This window comes from Tupaia chinensis, unplaced genomic scaffold (genome assembly GCF_000334495.1).
Source record: "Tupaia chinensis unplaced genomic scaffold, TupChi_1.0 Scaffold000243_1, whole genome shotgun sequence".
Taxonomy (NCBI): Eukaryota; Metazoa; Chordata; class Mammalia; order Scandentia; family Tupaiidae; genus Tupaia; species Tupaia belangeri.
Window position 1 is genome coordinate 753952 of NW_006159721.1, and position 5895 is coordinate 759846.

Below are 5895 nucleotides of genomic sequence, written 5' to 3' on the forward strand. Positions count from 1 at the left end.
AGTGTTTCGGGCTTTAAAAATTCCAATGTGAAGGCAGTTAGGAGATATTCTGTTCCGACCTCCCCTTCACTTATGAAGAGTATGAATTTTTAAACATTCCCCCCCACGGTGTTGTTTTTCCATGGAAGGATGAGGGCAAGTTCATAGTTCTGGTATTTACACATATCTGAAGTCAGGCTAGATAGAAGCATGGTGATTTCGTGCTGGGCAAAGAAGAACTACGTAGAAGGTGATTTACAAGCAGCTTTTACGGTGAGTACTTCTTGGCCCGGGTCAAGAAAACTAGAGGACAAAAACAGTTTTTTGGCCTTGAGAAGGGGAGAAGGCGACTGCAGCGCCAAACGGAGACCCGCCGCATGCTGCATATCAACTCAGGGCCAGCAGGGGGCGGGAGAAGCTTGACACTAGTTTCCGCGTTCTCTTTCACGTGACGCGTCGCTGTTTCCTGAGTCGCCCCTCCTTCCGGCCAGGGCATCATCCGGAAGTAGGGATAGTTCAGGGAGGGGTGAAGCCCGCCTTGGCGGCAAGGGGTGGGAAAAGAGACGCGCAGGGAGGAGTTTCTGTCGCCGCCGCCGCCGCTGCCGCCGCCGCCTTCCGCCACAGCCGCCTCCACTACTGTGACTCCTAGTGTGTGAGCTTGGAGACTCCGTGCGAGGGTTTATCGCTGCCACAGTCTGGGTAGCTCCGGAGCTTCAACCAGAAGACGGAAAAACCAGGTAAGTCATACACTGGCTTCCGGTCGTTCCCTTCTGGAAGGGGTGTTTGGTGCGGTCAGTCCTTACTATCAGGTGTGGCGAGAAGGTCACGTTAATCTGGGGCGGTCTCCAAACTCACTTCTTAATACCTCGTGTATTTACCTCACTTAGGTTTTACCTTCCCAAATGGGGTAGAGGAGGGGAGATTAGGTGACTCGGGTCACTTTCTTGTACCCTTCTGGGGAGACTACCCTGGTCATCCATGGCCTATGTTATCTCATTAATTGAGAGTACAAAGAGCTCTGTCTGTGCCCAGTGTTGGAAGTCACATTGACTGGGGTCCTTACTGATAACACTGCTTTATATTTTGGAAACTAAGGTTAGAAAGACCACCATTATTGAAGAAATGGTATTTTGTTTTCTTTTTTTTTTTAAATAATTTTATTTAACTATTTATTTAATTTTGACCACGGAGGGACAGAATGAGAATGAGTGTGTGTGTGTCTGTGTGTGTGTGTATGAGTGAGAGAGGGGAGAGAGAGAGAGCAAGTTGCCAGATTCTGGACTTGAACTGCGTTTGCCATGTGGGAGTCCAGTGCCCTTAACTGCCGTGCCACCTGTTGGCCCCAAAGAAATAGTATTTTTTTTTTTTTGAGAGCTTTTTGGTATAAGGCGCGTGCACTCGCCAGACAGACAGAGAGAGACAGAGAGACAGAAAGCGAGAAATCACCCTCCAGGGGGGATGGTCACGCCGCAATCCCTTCTCCTCCATTCTCCTCTCGGAATCTTGGGCATGCACGCTCACGCGCCACCGGGTCCGGGACGCGAACCGCGGTCGACTACATGGGAGTCCAGCGACATAGCCATTACACTAACTGCTGGTCCCGAAATAGTATTTTTAAAGAAAGAAGTAATAATGTAAAAAAAAAAAATAGGTATTTGGCTTCTTGTATTCCTCTGGAAATGTAAACTAAACTGAGAAAGCAGCCTTGTTTCTGCTTTATTTTGTTCATTTTGCCCCCTTTCTAGTAAAGTTATTCAATGTCCTTGTCCCACCCTGTGACATTTTAGTCTTTGACACTTTTATTACAGACATTGAGATTATCTTAGGCACCCACAACATCTTTGTTGTTTCACATTTCATTATTTTTCCAGGATCTGACTTTTCTTTTAACCATAGCCTATTAATCTACAGTAGTTTGCCATTGTGTGGAGACTTTATGTGTGCAGAGCATTGAATTGATATCGAGATGTGGGAGTTGGTAAGGGGGATGCACAAAAAGTAAGACAGTTCATGGCCTTAAAAGAGTTCAGTCAAGTCAGTTGAGTTCATCTCTTAAGACAAGTGGTTCTAACAGCCTCACTGATTGAATAACTAGGTTGCTTTTCTCATCCTTTTTAAAGGTTATTTTGAGGGGACAGCAAGTGGCCTAATGGTTAGGGTGCTGGACTCTGTTCAAGTCCAGGACCTGGTGGCTTGAAACTCATGCTGGGCATGTGTGCATATGTGTCCAAAATCCTGAGAGGAGAATGGAGGAGAAGGGACTGCGGCATGACCATCCCCTCTGGGGGGTGATTTCTCACTTTCTGTCTCTCTGTCCCTCTGTCTCTCAAGCAAGTGCACATGCCCTATAGGAAAATTTCTCTCTCTCAAAAAAAGGTTATTCTGAGCTGATTGTATTTTTTATTTGTCTATTTATTTTTTAAACTTTATTTATTTGTTCCATGAGTGAGAGAGAAAGAGGCCGAGAAAGACAGAGATACAGCACCCTTGACAGTCTTGGTGATGTGATCCACCCTAGCTTCAGCTATCTCAGGTCATTGGTGCATTCATGCCTGGTCTACTCAGGTCTCCACATGCAAATTGTCAACCTTCATGTGTGGGTCTGCCTTGCAGAGCATTGAGTTTTACCACCTCTGCCATCATCTCCACCACGTCAAGTACTCTTATTAGTACACTGTAGAAAAAAAAAAACTCTGAAAAATGTTAATGATGGGTGATATGGTGAGTTGTGTTTTATCACTGTGCCACTGGCTGGCTCCTTTTTTTTTTGTATTTCAAACTTTCTCATGTCTACAGGCATGACATGAGAGGGTTTTTGGTGCCTGAGGGTTTCACAATGAAATAGAAAAAACAGATCCACAATCACCTAAATACTTTTTTTTAATCTCAGTAATATTAAATATTAGTAATAGGAAGTATTATGAGAGTATTTGAGCTGGGCCTTGAAATATGGATAGGATTTAGCTTTGCAGGAATGGGGGAAGGGAAGAAAGTACAACTAATAATTTTAGCAGATGCTTGGTAGGGGCTTAAAAGATGCAGGACATCCAGTAACACACTGTATGAGGAGTCTTCAAAAAGTTCATAAAAATGCATATTATGGAAAAACTATGTATGAATTTCAAAGTTTTTGCACCAAAGTACTTTAATTCCATTATCCATTAACTTTTTGAAGTCTCCTGTTATGCCAGCATCTCTATTTCTTTTCTTAATAATTATTTAATTTAATTTATTATTATTATTGTTGTTATTGTTTTTCAATTTGACCAGTGAAAGACACAGAGAGAGAGAGAGGGAAAGTGAGAAAGCAAGCCACCAGGTCCAGAACTGGAGCCATAGTTGGCTCTGTGGGAGTCCAGTGCCTTAACCAGTACACCACTTGCTGGCCCCCCAGCATCCCTGTTTCTAACACAGCCACATCTTCCAAGATGTCACTGGTTAAAAGAAAAAAATAAAGAATATGAAACTGGTCACCTTGTAACCATACCCAATAAAAAAACCTATATTTAGAAACATAATTTATGGGAATGATAAAACCAGTGTTAATTTAGGAAGCTTAATTCTGATAAAAACTCAAACTTAAAAGAGAAAAAAGTAGACTTTCATACTTTAATACTGATTGAGTGTTGTGCCTTAAATACAATTTGGAATTATTTCTTAATTGTATTTATTTTGAATAGTTTTTAAGTTGCCAGGAATGAATAACAATATCATCCGAGGTCAGAAGCTGTTCCAGGTTTTCCTCAAGGGATCTCTACTTTTCCTTGTGCCCTCTGAATTCTCTAAATTGATTTCTCTACTGGTCTTAACCTGATAGAAACTGTTCTTTTCCGATCACCGTGTGAGAAAGATCTTGATTCCTGGCCTCTATCTAGGTAGGATTAAATTAAACACTAATCCTTCCAAAGGATAGGTTAACATCTCTGTTCTCTAATGCAGAAAGTTGTTTTTCTTTGAGAAAGGCATGCAGAGCAGTAAAATTTGTTTTAGAAATGTATGTTTGTGTGTGTGAGAGAGATAGCCTCAGCTAACACACCCCAGATAAGGTACTACAACCTTTACTGTTGTGAAGGCTCTGAAGGCAACACATTCTTTTTATAAATTCCTTGTTATAACTGCCTTTATCTGTGTATTTTAAAGTGCTTGACAAACTTTCTTTTTTGAAAAGAATTACTTTATCTAACTTTATGTGTTTATTTACTTATTTTTTTAATTTGACCAGAGAGGGACTGAGTGATACAGAAAGAGAGAGAGGGAAAGTGAGAAAGCAAGCTGCCAGGTCTGTGACTCAAACGGTGGTTGGCCATGCGGAAGTACAGCGCCCTTAACCACCATGCCACCTGCTGGCCCCACTTGACAAATTTTATTAATCAAGACTTTTGACATCCTAGTGAGTGAAAATAAGCTTCTTTGCCAGTTGGGAAAATAAATTGTGAAGAAAGATTTGTTTGGGCTGATACTGGCACTGACATAGATGAAAATAATGTTTAGAAATTTTATTTCAAAATTCCTGATTGTTAAGGGCAGTTCAGATTTTACAGTTTTTGTTTGTTTGTTTGTTTGTTTTTAAGAGGTTTTTGCTATAGGGCGCGTGCACTCACCAGACAGAGAGAGACAGAAAGCGAGAAATCACCCCCCAGGGGGGATGGCCATGCTACAATCCCTTCTCCTCCATTCTCCTCTCAAGATCTTGGGCACACACGCACACGTGCCTGGTGTGAGTTTTAAGCCACCGGGTCCGGGACGCGAACTGCAGTCAACTACGTGGGAGTCTAGCGACATAGCCATTACACTAACTGCTGGTCCCTACTGTGTTTTGTTTTTAAACAGTGGTATTTCATGGGATGTACGTAAGTCATAATGGGGGTGGAGAGGAACAGATAAATGACAGTTAATGATCAGGCAGAGTATTCCAGTTCAGTCTACTGTTCTGGCAGTGATACTTTTCACTTCTGTGTCTCAATCTTCAGGCTGGGTTAATGTACTATTACTTGCTTATTTTAATTTGCTGAAATAGTATGACAGAAAAATATTTTATTTTATTTGGCTGGACAATATTAAAATTCCTTTAGAATGTGTTTTATTAAAGTGAAAATGTGTAGTGTTTCTGGCTTTATAAATATGCTCCTAGTTTTTCCAGCATGGTTAGCAAACTGAAGTAATTTCTTCATCTTGGTGAGCTCATGTTTGGGATATTTGTAGATCATGTAAGTTTTCCCAAATGCTTCTTTTCTTGAAGGAAACGAGGGTAAAATATCTCTATTTCTAGATACCTATATGTACTTTGTACCATGTTTCTGTCCACATTTATAGTTAATTATACAGCTGTATCTTAAGTATTTAAAAAATGTTTTACCTATTTTACTGTTTCTAGTGTAGAACTACAGATCTACAAGCAGAAGTACATTTTAATAAGTTACTGATTGAAATTAATGGGTTTATTTCACATCTTAGAGGTACTGCTTTGGCCTGGCTATATACCTTAGCTGACTTTGTAAGAAAAAAAAAAAGTAATGTGGAGCTAGATAGTGGCACAAAATGGAACATTCTGCAAGGCTGACCCACAGGGTAAGGTTCTGTGTTCATGACAAGAGACCTCCCTGAATATACTGGGTACACACCTGCCTGTGATCTGGGGCTGGCTGAAGTGTGGGATAGACCATGACATAAATACCCTATGGGGAGTGCTGTCTCTCTCTTTCTCTGTCTCTTTTCTTCACAGAAGAAATAAAATAAACTTAAGAAAGGAAATGTGAGGGGGGAAAAAAGTAACATGGAGGCTGGTCCCCATAGCCTAGTGGTTGAGTGAGCTAGATCCCATATGGCCACCGTGGTTGGAATCCCAGGCTGGAAGCTTGGAAAACACTCTGGGCATGTCCTGACAAGATGGAAAAATGGAGAAGGGATTGTGATGTC

The 5895-nt window shown here is 41.4% G+C and overlaps 1 protein-coding gene across 1 annotated transcript in view; it reads left to right on the forward strand.

Annotated features, from left to right (window-relative positions):
• Positions 1-510: 510 nt before the first annotated feature.
• ATP7A (ATPase copper transporting alpha) overlaps positions 511-5895 on the forward strand; it is a 155269-nt gene continuing 149884 nt past the window's right edge. The window contains exon 1 of the mRNA XM_006148775.3: positions 511-716. The gene's annotated coding sequence lies outside the window, so the exon portion shown is untranslated. The remainder of the gene's footprint in view (positions 717-5895) is intronic.